Genomic DNA, 16,186 nt, shown 5'->3' on the forward strand with positions numbered 1-16,186 from the left:
AAAATATACTTCCAACCATTCCTTATTAAGACGTCGTATTTTGAAAACTATAACCAATTCTATCATTCTATTTGGGTAGAAATAGAAAGTACAATTCTATAAAAATAAAAATGACTATTTTATCTTTTAACTATTTTTTTCAACACCATCAATTCACTAAAATAACATCAAAACTCATAAAAACATCGAAATTCATAAGAACAACACCAATATTAACCAAAAGAACATCAAATCTAATAAATGTGTTTCATTGTTGCTATCAAACTATTACATATGTGTTTTGATCTACATATATGCTCCATTTTTACCAAAATTACTTTCACAAAAACCTCTTGATCTCTTTTGACAACATCTTTTGCATTCATGATTCTTCTTGTAGTTGTAGCCATTTGTGAGACATGAACTAAACCTTCTTTACCCTTAATATCATGATCATTAAGAAAAAAAACAACCATTGTCCATAACTCTCGACACCCTCCCTTTGTAGACCTGGTACTGTTCATGTCAGTTATCATCCACCCTTTGTAGACCTCGGATATTATCAACACCTATATCAACCAAACAAAGGATACACCATATGATGTGTAATTATCAAACAACAACCAAAAATGATAATGCATAACACTGGCTATTGAACAGAGATCAATTTGATTATGGTACTTCTAACATCATCTATAACATCCATAAAATTTTACGCTAAATTTAAACTTTTAATACTAACAAAAGAGTTCAATATTAATTGTTTTTAAAAAACATTTCCAATTCTTTTATCATCAGAGTGTCCCAAAATAGATGATGAGGATGAGGAGCGGTACGGTCACGCCTTTGCCTTCCCTCGCTCTCCTAAAGTACCTGAAACAATCAACCGAAAACTGTAAGCCCGAGGGCTTAGTGAGCTACCCCCAAAATACCAACACCACACTGGCAGAAACCATAGCCATAACGTCAATCAAACAACATACATACTGGGCCATCGGCCGGACTGGTCCGCCCTCCTAGGATTACAGTCCATCTGAATCTATCCCGATCCTTCGGCATGATTGGTCCGCCGCATGGGCCTGTAGTCTCCCCGGATCGCTTAGAGGGTGTGTTGGCCTTCAGCACAAAGCAGGACCGCCTCAACCCAACTAACAAGCAACTAACCATGTACGCATACTATCATATACTGGCATATACACATATCAAACATATCTATCTCATTTACCATCAATCATAGAGTTTCACTCGTAATTAGAGCATCGACCTAACATGTAACTAACATACCAATCCTTACAAATCATAAAAGCATAACATAATATCTATCCTGATTTCGATCTAACAGATCAGAATCATATGTAGCATACCATGACAACCGATCTAACCGATCTCTAGCATAACAACCATCCTAAACAGGATGAATTCTAACATAGCAATAACATATCACCCATCCTAAATCAGGATGAAATCTAACATGGCAATAACAAAGCAACCATCCTAAACCAGGATGTAAATCATAAAGGGTTGGCCTTGGTGCCGTAGACCCTATCGATACAGTGAGGATAACTCACCTTGTAGATGTCGATTCGAAAAGCAAACTCCAACTATCGGATCACTTGACACCGGCTCCACCACATATAACCATAGCACCAAATACTCATAAGTTCTCACTCTTATGAGACACCCCATAACCTCTTAGTGATTCCTGATCAAGGTCAAAATCCTTAGTCAAGGTTAACAGTCCATGTTGACCTCAACTCGCCGAGTACACTCGGCCACTCGCCGAGTCCATGGAACACATTCCAACTCGTCGAGTCATCGGAGTGACTCGCCCAGTTCCTTCGAATCCTGATCAATCCTTAAGGCCACCCGTCGAGTTTCCTCCTTGCCACTCGACGGGTACACACACATGCATATCCTAAGGAAAAGCCATCCGACTCGCCGAGTTGTTCTTCAACTCGTCGAGTTCTATGGTGATCTTCATCGGACTCGCCGAGTTGTTCATCCAACTCGCCGAGTTAAATGACCAGCTTCATGTGACTCGCTGAGTTCATTCTTGCGACTTTCCGAGTCCATCCAGTCCTCTTTCCATACAGACTTGTTTTAAGCCATGCAGCGGCTCCAAATCACAGATCCAAGCTTCTAGGGCATACTTACGACGTAAAGTTGCAAACTTTACATGCATGCATGGTTATAAAGGCTCCAAATGTCTATTTTAAGTTCTTAATGGAGCTTCTAGTCCAAGAGGGACTTCAACCACAACCAATACAACAACTTTATGACTCTAGCATCCAAGGAGGGTCTAGATCTAAAGTTACAACTTCAGATCTAGCCCATAGCTCAACATCCCAACTTGAAAATCCATAAAAAGCCCTAGAACTCAACAAAAGGGAAGAAAAGGAAGTAAGAATGGTACTTTGATACCTTCAAACGATGCTAGCTGAGGCAAAACCCCCTTCCCACTCCTTTCTTGCTTCAATTTCCTTTGCACTCTTAGCTTCCTTCCTCCAAGATCCTCTTTTCCAAGCTTCAAACCCACACCAAGGCACACACACACGAATTAGGGTTTCAAGGGCTCTCAAAGACTGTAAGGAGGCCCAGAGGAGGCTGAGGCTCCTTTAAATAGGGGTGCAAACCCCGGGATTTAGGGTTTTATCTGCTAACTCCTAATCACTGAGTCCCAAGAGTGGACTCGCCGAGTAGGTCACTAAACACGTGTTCTCACCCCGCTGCTACTCGACGAGTAGGTCGAACAATTCGTCGAGTAGAGCTTTATCCATAAATTCTTAATTAATTAATACCTAAGGATCGGGGTGTTACATCATCACTTTCTTGGGTGAAAGATCATCAGTTGTCAATTTGAGTATGGTTCAGCTTCAAAAGGTTGTCAAAACATTGATAACCATCTATCAGTTATGCATATTTCATAAACTAAAAACATTAGTTACCAACATGCTTAACTATTAATGGTAATCCAATGACCCAACAATGCTTTTACATGATGAAATTTTCGTTCAATCAAAATATAGATACATATAGATACTCATGAAGCTAATCGTATGAGAAAGACGAACATGGGCCTAACTTGTTTCTGCTGAATTGTGAGGTGATCAATCTAGGGCTTTAATATCGAGCTTCTTGAGCGGCTGAAAGGAGGAATTTCGTTTCTAGGGAAGCATTGTTGGTTGCGTGGAAGGAGGAGGGCTACATCGGTTGCAGGGAAGGAGGAGCGTAGCAGAGGAAAACAGTGGAGCGATGTATGTTTTCCCATTGTGGCTACTGATGGGGGACATTGTCGGGGGAGATCGTTGGAAGCAGGGAGGATGATGGCGGTGGGAGGTGTCGATGGTGGAGGGGTCAATGATGGTGGAAGGAATCGATGGTTGTAGGAGGCGTCGATGCTGTAGGCGTCGATGGAGGAGAGCAAGCGATGGAAGGGTATTGGGAGAATGGAGGACAAGCGTGTAATTTTTTCCTTTCAGACTTCCTCCCAACACTTATTCGGTCAGATGTATTTTTAAGATTAAGATGTGAAAATAAGAGTCAAACAAACACTTTGAATTGTAAAGATTCATATCTACCTCTTATTAATAGGCAATAAGAGCTAAACAAACAGGGCTTTACTCTTTTTTCAGTAACAATTTCACAAAGAAAATAACTCAATAAGTGAGAGCACTTCTGAATATGCATGTATCGTTAGATTATTTAGCATTACATTCATATTCATGCTGTTTTAGACCATATTTATCTAACATAATTTTTTTTTTTGAATTGCAGTTTCCATTACTTCCATGTCAATCATTTTCTTAAATTTCATTATGATGGTGATTTTATTCCATATTTACTTTTAGCTTAGAAGATTAACCTATTTTGTTGTCCCCATTAATGAAATTACAAACTACAAGAACAATGACCTGCTATTTCTTTACCCCAATTATGAAAACACAATTCCGATCATTATACCTAATGTAAGTGTTTAATTTTTTTTTTCTTTTGATATCTGACATTGAAATATTTGTAGCTGAAATTAACTATTTATTTTGTATTTTTGTTGGTAATAAAAAAATTGATTGAATAACATGAAAACTTACTTTCCTTATGAAAGAAAGGGAATTTTCCTATATTGGTTGTGCCAATTGCCAGAAAACATTAGAAGCACGTACAAGTTGGATTGTAACTTAGGTTGCTTGAAGGACTGAAGCAGAGATAATTTTAATGTAAATGCCTTTTATTCTTACATTTCAGTCCCCCAAAATGATAGATTTTTATAACTACTTATAAATATTTAGATCATGAGTGACAATTGTTGTCATGACCTCCATGTTTCTTTTTCCCACTATATCTTCCCATTTTCTCTTTTTTTCCTTTTCTGTTTCATAACATTTACCGCATAAACTGAAGTGGGGTACGTCAAGAAAAGAGGATTAATTTATAGAAATTAGATATGTGGGATGATTGGTTATTAATTAAGAAGTACTTCCTCTTTAGGGAAAAGGTATTCAACTTCGTCTTCAAACCAAGTATCTAATGACCCTAGATTTCAGTTATGGAACTAGTTTGGAAATTTCATCTCAACCTCAAATCAAAGCGACAAGATTATGTTTTTTGTGCATCCATCCAGTCTTCTTAGTCTTCCTTTGTGTACAAGATGTTTTTATTTACTATTTCTGCATCTTCTACTTTTTTGTAGATTTGAATTCTATTCTTGGTCCTTAATGGTATTCTTGTTGTTTTCCTTCAGTTTGAAGTGATGCAAATGGCAAAATGAGGAGGATGTTGGTATGAGGTTGAAATTGAAGTAGGATATAAGAACTTTTAATTATGAATAACATAAACAATATTCAATTTAGAATATATAAAGTTACAATATTATGTTTTGGGCATGGAGAGATCAGGTGGGTAGAAGGCCTTTGAAAATCAATTGGGTGTGAAAACTACACACATAACCACACAAGGAACTATTAAAAAAAAAAAAGAATTCTCAAAATGGAAGGGTGTCATAATTGACATGTACTAATATGTATCTACAAAATAGAATTTTCAGCATTTAATCATTGATAATAAATTTAATACCAAAATCAACTTGAAAAAAAATAATAAAACAATACATATTAGCATGTAATGTTTTGATTTGTAATCATGGTCATTGAGATAATCACAATCTAAGCAATGAAATAACATTAGGGAAAATGACTTATAAGCCCAATGAAGTTTCCAAAACGTTTAAAAAACCCCAATTATGTATTGTCTGTTAAAAAAAACTCAAACGAACTTAACCTTTTGTCTAAAAAAACCCAACTAACTTATATTTTTGTTCACTTCTCATTAGGGTCAACCGGCTAATGAAAGTCAACGAATGACATGACTTATGAAGTGAAATTAAATATAGGGAGACCAATGGAGTTTTCAAACCATTCAAAGAAACCCAATTATGTTTTGTCTGTTAAAAAACTCAACGAATTTAACCTTTTGTCTAAAAAAAGCCAACGAACTGACGCTTTTGTTCAGTTCTTATTAGAGACAACCAGATTCATTAGGTAAACAATTAGTTGGCAAATGACATGAAATTATATTTAATGACATGAAATAAAAAAAATTCAAATTTCCCTTTATATATCAATTTAGGGCTTGGAGAAAAGAAAAAAGAACGAAGTCTGTGTTCGATCTCTTGTAATGGCTAATTCTTCTTCCTTGTCTCAATTGTTGATATCCAACTCAATATCTATAATGAAGATATTTTATGATGCAAGCCCTTGTGGATATGGACGTTATTCTTGGATATGGACATTTAGAATGTAGGATCTCCAGAGAAAAAGTTTAGGGCTTGTTCGAACAGATGGGTAAATGTAATTGAAAGCTTTATCATACCATATTCTATCTATTTGGTTGATTATCTTAATACGTTATTGTTTTTGAAGGAACCAAATAGATATATAGAAGACAAATATGATAAGTGTAATTTAAAGTTTTATCATGTCTATCTACTATCTACTTGGTTGATCATCTTAATAAGTTCTTGTTTTTTAAGGAACCAAACAGATAGATAGAAGATGCACATAATAAGTTTAATTAAAAGCTTTATCATGTCCATCTTCTACCTATATGTTTGGTTCCTTCAAAAACAAGGACTTATTAAGACAATCAACCGAATAGAAAAGAAGATAGACATGATAAAGCTTTCAATTACACTTACCCATCGATTCGATCAAGCCATGTATTTTTTCTCTGGATGATCTATTGATCCTTCGTTCTGGATGTCCAAATATGAGAAGAGAATCCACATATACAAGGTTTTGCATCATCAAATATCTTCTTTGTAGATCGTGAGTTGGACATCAACGATTGAGAGGAAGAAGAAGAAGTAGCCATTACAAGAGATCAAACACATATACAATTCGTTTTTCTCTTCTCCAAGCCCTAAATCGATATATAAAGGGCAATTCTAATATGTTTATTCCATGTCATTAAATATAATGCCATTCCATTTTCCAACTAATTGTTACCTAATGAATCTGGTTGCCTCTAATGAGAATTGAACAAAAACGTAAGTTAGTTGGGTGTTTTTAGACAAAATGATAAGTTCGTTGAGTTTTTTTGAGCATATAAAACATGATTGGGGTTTTTTGAATGGTTTCGAAGTTTCATTTTTCTTACAAGTTAGTTTCTTCATATTTAATTGCACGCTGTAATCCATGTCATTCGTTGACTTTCATTAGCCGGCTGACCTAATGAGAAGTGAACAAAAGTGCAAGTTATTTGGGCTTTTCTAGACAAAAGGTTAGGTTCGTTGGATTTTCTCGAACAAGCAATACATAATTGAGGTTTTTTGAATAGTTGAAAACTCATTGGGATTATAAATCATTTTCCCAAAAAAATTATTATGTAATAATACCCCTTGTAAAACATTCTTTCAAGTAATAAGAGGGTTGTAAATTTATAACTAGTAATTAAAATGGGTAATGAAATGTATAACTAGAAGAAGAAGAATCTAGAAAATAAAAAATGGATTTCTTGAAAAACATATCATGAATAAAAAACCCGTCTAACCTAATAAGAAGATATTATAAGCGATAATGAGCTCTTATATATCCACGATCCAACTTAATAATTATGTCGCTTTACTTCAGAATGATTCAATCAATGGGCTAAGGCATATAAATAGGTAGAGCGGTTGCATTATTAGTCAACATTAGCAGGTTGTAAGGTTTACCTGATTTGGAAGATTGGATATCCACATCATTTGATTTACAATTTGGAGTCGGGATGATATTTAAAACTAGAAAACTGGATCGAAATCGGAACTGTTAGAACCGGAATATATAGAACCAGTTCCGGTTTCGGGTTTAAAAATTGACTTTATCCGGTTTTGGGTCCATCCAGTCCAAGTAAACCGGGTCTAAGAATCGGAACCGGTGTTAGGAACCAAAACCACTTCTAGCAGCCGGAACCGGTTTTTGTGAAACGTTTAAGACATACATATCTCATTCGTTTCAAATCGGATGACATACGTTTTTTTTTTCTGTGTAGATAGAGTATGTACATGATTTTAGACTATAAATTTGTCAATTTTAGTTTTATATCTATTGACTTACAGTCCTCAAAAGTTGGGATATCAAAGTTGTAAGTTTTTTGTTTTTCAGCTTTTTAGTATTCTGTGAAAGTTTTAAAGCATTCATATCTAATTCATTTGAAGTTGTATTGACATGAAGTTTATTTCAACTTGTAGTTTAGAGTTTTTACATGATTTTAGGCTATAATTTTGTCATGTTTGCTTTAATATTCAATGACTTTAGTCCCCTGAAGTCGGGATATCTAAGCTAATTTTTTTTTTTTTTTTTTAACTTTTCAACTATTTTTTTTGTACATGATTTTGGACTATAATTTTCTCAATTCTGGTTTCATATTCAATGAATTACAGTCTCCCAAATTCGGGATATCAATATGAAAATTTTTAAAGTTCAACCCACTAACTAGTAAGTAATTACAAAAAAATTATGGTTTTTTTGGGTTTTCCGATTCTAAACCCACATTATCCGGTTCTAACCTATCCACTTTGATTTTCTGTTTTTTCCAGTTCTAGACCCACTTTACTCGGTACCATATCTGGAACCGAACCGGAACCGGTTCCTATATACCGATTTGATTCCCGGTTCTACAAAATTCTGTTAATTAGTTCCGAGTTTTATAGGTCCGGGTCAATCCTTATATTCGGGTAATCGTCCTCCCTATGCAAAATATTTTCTTGCATGATCTTAGGAATGTTGAAGTATTCTTATTAATTCTTATTTGAATTATAATAATAAAAAGTAAAAAATAACCCAAAGAATTAAAATTAATTAGTTGGATAATTTCAAAACGATTGGCTATAAATTGTCCTCATGTCTTCATTTTAACTACTGTCTTCAAAAGAATATATATATATATATATATATATATATATATATATATATATATATATATATATATATATATATATATATACCCTAATAAATAAGAATGATTTTGCCACATGTCCTCTCATTCAATTTGCCACATGTCATTTTGTCACAATTTAGAGATATATTTATTTTCCACTTGTCATTTATTTCATTTTCCATTTCTAATATATTATTAATTAGTTTCCATAAATTAAACCTACCATAATGATATTAATTTCAAATTTTAAATTTTAAATTTAAATTTAAATTTCAAATAAATTTACTGTTTAAACCTTTGTGTTTAACATTTTGTTATAAGTAAACTGTTTAGTATACGGGTTTGATAACTAAACAATAATTTTAATTTATTTATTTTTTGCATGTTTTTTTCTCATAATTTTTATTTATTTCAAATTTCAAATTCAAATAAACTTCTCATTTAATCGTTTCTATTTAACATTTTGTTTTAATCAACCCGTATAACATACGGGTTTCACAACTAGTATATATATAAACTAGAATGTGGTAGAACATTCATTAAATTGTGTTATAAACGCTTACACAGTGAGTTAGATGAGAAAGATAAGTCATTGTCATTTCGTTTTTTCGAACATTGGTATATTAAATAGAACAAGTGGACAAGTCCTTAGCGAGGACGATTACCCGAATATGGTGCTGCACGGTCTATAAATCACGTTTATGGTCATGTTCAATGATTAGCTAACAAATAAGCCTCTCGCTCTCAATCTCTCTGTCTCTCTCTCTCTCTCTCTCTCTCTCTCTCTATATATATATATATATATATATATATATATATATATAGGGTTAGGATCAAATATGAATCACAAATATTGTGTGAATGTATGACCAAGTCTTAACCATTAGATTAAAAGAATGAAATGTTATGATCTTAGGGTACATCTTATTTACATGGACTAGCATATACTATATAATTACATTTAATTAAGTATAAAGGAAAATATGACATTTAATAAAGAGAGAGAAATGAGAATTATCTACATTTTAGGCAAGCAAGTTAAATTAATTAATGAAAATGAAATCAAATCTCATATTTTATTCAATGTATTTAAATTAAATTAGATTTTTTTATAAAACGGTTGCATTCAACACATATTTTGATTCATTCATTCTAAAAGAATATGATTTCATTAATTAGTTTTTTGATTCTTTGATTCTAAAAGAATCCATTGAGTAATCTTAAAGAATATACCTCGATTATTAGATAATAACCTATCATTCTTTAAGAAAAATATATTGCAATACAATCTCTAATACATTCTATAAAGAATATGATTTCATTAATTAATATTTTTGATTCTTTGATTCTAAAAGAATCCATTAAGTAATCTTAAAGAATATACCTCGAATATTAGACAATAACCTATCATTATTTAAAAAAAATATATTGCTATACAATCTCTAATATATTCTATAAAATGAGAATCATTTTTATAACACAAAACAAGAGTATATACAAAAATTAAAAAAATATACATAACCTTTTATACTGCATTTTATAAGAATCTGTTATCATTTTTGAAGAATATACATAAAATTTATAAAATATAAAACATTCTTAAGGAATTTTTTATCATTCTGTCAAATCTTTGCTTCGATTCCTCAATGACCATAGAAACGGAAAAACTAAAGTTGTATGGATTGTGATTTATCAACTGCCTCCTTCATACTCTGTTCAAATCTTTGCTTCAATTCCTGTTCCCTTTCGTATTTCTTATGTGCTTTTCCAACATACCATTCTTTATTATCAAATTTCTGACCATTAAGCCCTTCCACTGCTTTACCAGCATCCTTAGCATTCTCAAAATTAACAAATCCAAAGCATTTGGAGTTCCCTTCAGCATCCCTCATCACAACAACACTTGTCACAGTTCCAAATTCACTAAATGTCTTGTTTAGATCATCATATGTTGTTGATTCGGACAGGTTTTTGACATAGACATTAGTAACCTTTGTCTTGTCGACAACGAGTTCTCTTTCTTGCCTGCGCAATAAGGGTCCCACGTATACTTGTTTGTCGTTTAAAAGCATGTCCTTCAGTTTTTCAATGGCTTTTTGTGCAGATTCTTCAGTGTCGTATTGAACAAAACCATACCCCTTTGATTGGCCACTTGAATCTGTCGCAATCTTGCAGGAGAGAATATTGCCAAATGTAGAGAATGTGCCGTGTAAGGCCTTTTGGTCGATTGCCTTATCAAGAATCTGTTTTTTTGTTTAGATTGTTCATACAAGTCAGTAGGTAAAGAAGACTATAAGAAAGTGGAAACAGTGATTAATAGATTAAGGTTTTTCTGCTTTGAATACCTTGATAAATATGTTTCCAGAGCCACTTTTGCGTACGCTTGGGTCTCGATGAGAATACATTATTCTGATCGCCTTCCCATTCAAAGGTGTGAAGTTCAGTACCTCCATTGCCCTTGCAGCTGTCATCAACATAACAAGAGGAGTAAGAACTAATGCTTTCGACAGTGTTGACATCATAAGGAATTGCAATATCTAACTATGAGAAGGTGAATTTGTTAAACAACACTAACCATCTTGAGGATTCGCATAGTTGACATAGCCATAACCAAGAGATCGTCGAGTCGACAAGTCCCTGCAAACTCGAACATAAACCACTTGACCTAACTAGTTAAACAGATCATACAGCTACGAATCCGTCACATTCCACTCCAAATCCCCAACATACAATGAAGTCGGCACAAACTGCTGAGCACCAGCAGGAGCAGCACCACCAACACCAACACTCACCGCCTGAGGTTGAACTTGAACCTGAGCCGCCATCTCAAAACCCTAGAAATATTTACCTTTTCCCCAAATTTTCTGATTTTTTGGCTTTTTTTAACTTCCCTCTCCCTTTATTGATATGAATCCAAACCAAGATAGATAAATAGCCTGCAAATCAAAAAGCCTTTCCAACTCCGAACAAAGCAAACCACAGAAACCCTAGAAACTCCTAACTCTTTTTGTTGTTTTTTTAAATAAGATAGATAGAGAGATAGGAGAGGGAACGATATGAATATAAGGATAGATAAGTCGGAGATCCGGCGGAGGAGAGAGAGGATGTAATTATATAGTATATGCTAGTCTATGTAAATAAGATGAACCCTAAGATCACAACATTTCATTCTTTTAATCTAGTGGTTAAAATTTTGTCATACATTCACACAACAATTATGGATTATATATAAACCTAACTATATATATATATATATATATATATATATATATATATATATATATATATATATATATATAGAGAGAGAGAGAGAGAGAGAGGTAGATTTAAATGTTTATAACAACTATTGTGTGCATAAATTGACCAATCATAATTTAAGAAAAAAGAAATCATTAATTAAATAATAAATGGTAGTTTAGTCATTATGTATATACAATTAATTATATTCCAAAACTATAATCCCTAAAATAATAGGTCAATTTCCGTTTAATAACATTTAAATCCCTGCATTGTTCACTACGTTATCATTCATCATCGAAATGAGTATGTCGATGTCTGTGTTCACCAACACCACAACCGTCAAACAACACTAAAGGATCACAGCCATCGGCAAAAGAAAAAACAAACGAGACACAATTTCCATTTGTTTTGTTCCCTCATCAACTGCATTCTCGTCTACCTCCGTCTTGAACCCACAAATACTTGATTAAAGAAGGTTTACACTCGTTCTAAATTAAATCATGTTTGACGTCTTTTCCATCCAAGCAAGTTTCAAGGTGAGAAATTAAAAATCCATAATATCTCAATTTTAGCATCAATACTCCTTGATATTCTACCTTTTAGTTTTTAATTGATCGTGTTTTGTATTATAACACTTTTAAATATTGATGGAATCTTAATTGGATAATCAATGCACATATATAACTCTAATCGGAAGACGAGGAGGCGAATTCAAGATATGAATGCTTATTTTTTTTTTCAATGCAAGGGTCATTCGAGGCTTCTAAATGACATTAGTTTCTTCATAATTCTTTTGGGTTTTATAATATTCAATGGATTGTAGTTTTTTAATTTTTAATTTTCACCTACGTACAATAATGAATTTTATTTGTTTTACCCAAAGAATGTTATTTCAAGAGCAAACATAATACAACATATTTGTTTTATAATTTTTATAATTTTTGGTTATGTTCTCATTTTTAGTTTCGCACGTTAAGTGTTTGATGAATTATCTGACCCAACCAAAATTAAAAATAAAATATTTTATAATCATATTTTATTGCCCTAGTTATTATGTTAGAATTACAACTTGCTAATTTACTATGCTATGCTGTATGTATTCTAACAAAATTTAAAATGTCATACATATATATATATATATATATATATATATATATATATATATATATATATATATATATTCTATTCTTAATAAAAGAGTACTAGATCAGCCACGTGTCAACTTTTAACCACTGCCTTCTACCACGTGTCATCTCACAATCATTATGCTCTCTATCATTTTCCTACTGAGTGATTTCCTTCTTCCATTGACAAATCAATTCATACATTTTAGCATTTCAGTTAGAGACTTATTATTCAGAAATCATTAACATTAATATCATTTCATTATCATTATTATCTAATATTAGAGAGCATCTAATATTCTTATTTACCTGCATTCATTCAATTCGAATCCCTATAAGAAAGGACTCATAATCTACAAAAATTAATATTAATATTATCATATAATAATCTTATATCAAACGCATATAACTGGCAAAAATAGCTCGATACAATTATCCTTTGCTGTTTGACATTTCAATTTAAATTTTGAATAAATTTGAAATTTCGGAATTATAGGCTAAAGATCATACGTTTCAAATCATTGATTTCTTTATTTCCTTATTCCTGTTTATTCCTAATTTGCAGTTATAAAAGCCTTTTCCAAAGTACCTATTTTTTACGTTTGGATTGCAAATACCTGTTGCGTCTTTGTCTATTGATTCGTCTTTATCTATTGATTCCTGCTTTCTATAGAGCACCTCCTTATTCACAGCCTTTCAGTCATAGAATATCAAAATATCAGGTTAGTGTATAAGCATCTTAAAATTCATCCTTTATTTGTTGATTATTATACGTTTTCTTTTTCAGTTATGTTACGTTTGCATTTGTTTCTTTTGCATTACATTTCTTTTGTGTTATTCTATTTCATGTATATACTGTAAAAATCTAACTAATTTTATGAAAACGTATTATATTGTAATGATATATTTCATATATTATGTGAAACATATAATAGAAAAACAAATGCAAACTAATTCATACTTTATTTGTTGACTATTTTCATTTTCTTTGTTTCTGTTGTTTATGTTTTTTTATTTTCCATTATGTTTCTTTTGTGTTCTTCTATTTCATGTATATACTGTCATATGGGGGTTGTTTTCATGAAATGACATTCTACTTTCATGAAATAGAATTGTGATTTTGTTTTGGATTATTAAGTGGTCTGTTTTTTGTTTATCCGAATGTCATAAATTACAATTCCAATTATGCCCTTTGTGGTTTGTAAACAATTTCGGATTTATATTTTTCATGCTGGTAGTTTGACATTGTGGTTTGTAAGGTTGAAACATTTGATGACGATCATTGTTTGTTGGAATGATTTGTTTCAGAATTAAATAATTCATTTCACTAATGATGCTTATTTATTTAATTTAAAGAGTACTTTGCCCTTTGTTATCATAAATGTATGTATTTTCAATTTTTGTTTATGCATCTAACAACATTCTACTTTTTGGTGAATGTAATTGTTCCAATGTCCGTTTTTAAACAGTTTATCACCAAGATCACACTTATTTTCGTTCTTTTCAGAAAAAATGGTACATACCTATTGTCCAAAGGAGATGTAGGCATTTCCATCACAAGTGCATATAACAGAATCTCCAAAAGGGTTTGATTTATCGTGACATAAAGCTGCAGTTAGAACAAGTTGCACATTACCAATATTTCCTGTTTTCCAATACTAATATTACGATAATGTTTTATTATTGGTGTAATTAGTAATTAAAGAGAAAGAGAGAAAGTTTTAAGTTTTTACCTATGCCAAAGTGAATAAGGGTAATTTTTAAGTATGGATATGGCATACAAACAATGCATGCAACAATTAACCTGATAAGTGAACCATATATGGTAGCCAAAATCACATTACAAGGAATAAATCACCTGTAAAACATAAATTTACAATTGTGATAATCTTATATTTGTTTGGCATATATATATATATATATATATATATATATATATATATATATATATATATATATATATATATATATATATGATTTAGTAACCGTTTCAAAAATAATTGATTACTCATTATGATAAAATTATCATTTGTTTGCTATTTTATTATTATTCAATTCCTTAATTGAGGTTTATACGGATTACATAAGTTACCAATCGTTTGTAACAATTATTATCAAATTATTAATTTTCTTTTTAACTTTACTTTATTATTTTTATTATATATCAAACAAGAACATGTATACTATGGACACTAGAGAGGGAAGAAAAAAACAGTTATATATGCATAACATGACCAAGTGCATGTTGTTATTTCCAGAGTTCAAAATAGATAATGATCAAAATTGTTGATTTTGGATAAGGATGATAGATTAACAAATAAAACATCTACGTTTGTGTATAAAGAAGATTTTATAAATTTATAAAAACTTTGTATAATTTTATTATTTATATAAATTTCAATATATGTTTTATTTAAATTTATATTGCATTCTACAAAATTATAATTTTTTAACATATCTATACAAACAAAATGTCACTTAGATATTCAAACCATTATCTTTTTGCAATTTCAACCAATAATTATATAATTATCATATTACTCACAAAAATGAAAAAGAAAATACAAACGGTATTATAGTCTTTTTATGTTTAAGAAGGACAAAAAACACAACGAAATCAAACAGTAAGAGTGTTCCGAGTGCAAAAGAAATATTAGGGATCAAACATGAATATTTTGCAAAGCATAGAGACCATTTCAATAATTTGTTTAAGATTTTGTAATCAATTCTCAATAATTAAGATATACTTTAATTAAAATTATTTTAAAATTTATCATCCATGGTGTCCACGGGTTATAACCTAGTATATATATATTGTCAGAATTAAATGGTAATTGTACTTTATATTTAATGATTTTTTTAGAATCTTTTTTGCCTATTAAAATGTCATATATTTTGTCGGTTCGTTTAGTGGATAAGTGTTTCTGTTAGACTTTGATAGGTTTTTTTTTTTTTTTTTTTTTTTTTTTTTTTTTAAGTTTTGAAGAATTCATGTGGAGAAGAAAGAATATATGGAGAATAAGAGTGTCTTATAGTAAAATGTAGTCCGCTAGAATGTATAAAATGAATCGTAGCAATATTATTCTTTCAGAATGAATTGGTGTTTTTTGTTGGATTTTGATGTTTTTGTTGTATTTGTGATAGGAATGGCTTGAAGACCTTATAAGTATGACGTGAAGAATGAATCAAAGATTGATCACACTCACAGTTTAAGAATGTTGTTGTTTTTTTTTAAGAATTACACTTGTTATTCTTTAAGAATGTTGTTATTATTGAAGAATGTTCTTTTTATATCACAATAATATAATGTAATTATTTGATATATTATTTGTTCAAGAATCGATTTTGTATATTGTTTCATAATGTATTTATTCATGTTTTCTTCTTATTTATGTACTAGTTTATAACCCGTTAGAACCACGATTATAAAA

At 31.3% G+C, this 16,186-nt stretch overlaps 1 long non-coding RNA gene across 1 annotated transcript; it reads right to left on the minus strand.

Moving 5' to 3' along the window:
- Positions 1-10,487: 10,487 nt before the first annotated feature.
- On the minus strand, positions 10,488-11,230 carry LOC145100006 (uncharacterized). The gene is made up of 3 exons (XR_013704757.1): positions 10,967-11,230; positions 10,737-10,855; positions 10,488-10,634 (listed from the first exon to the last, which is right to left on the minus strand). It is a non-coding gene; the product is annotated as an uncharacterized LOC145100006 (long non-coding RNA).
- Between the last annotated feature and the right edge of the window lie 4,956 nt (positions 11,231-16,186).

The sequence above is a fragment of the Lactuca serriola genome, chromosome 4 (genome assembly GCF_051521515.1).
Source record: "Lactuca serriola cultivar US96UC23 chromosome 4, Lser_US96UC23_V15, whole genome shotgun sequence".
In the NCBI taxonomy this organism is placed as follows: domain Eukaryota; kingdom Viridiplantae; phylum Streptophyta; class Magnoliopsida; order Asterales; family Asteraceae; genus Lactuca; species Lactuca serriola.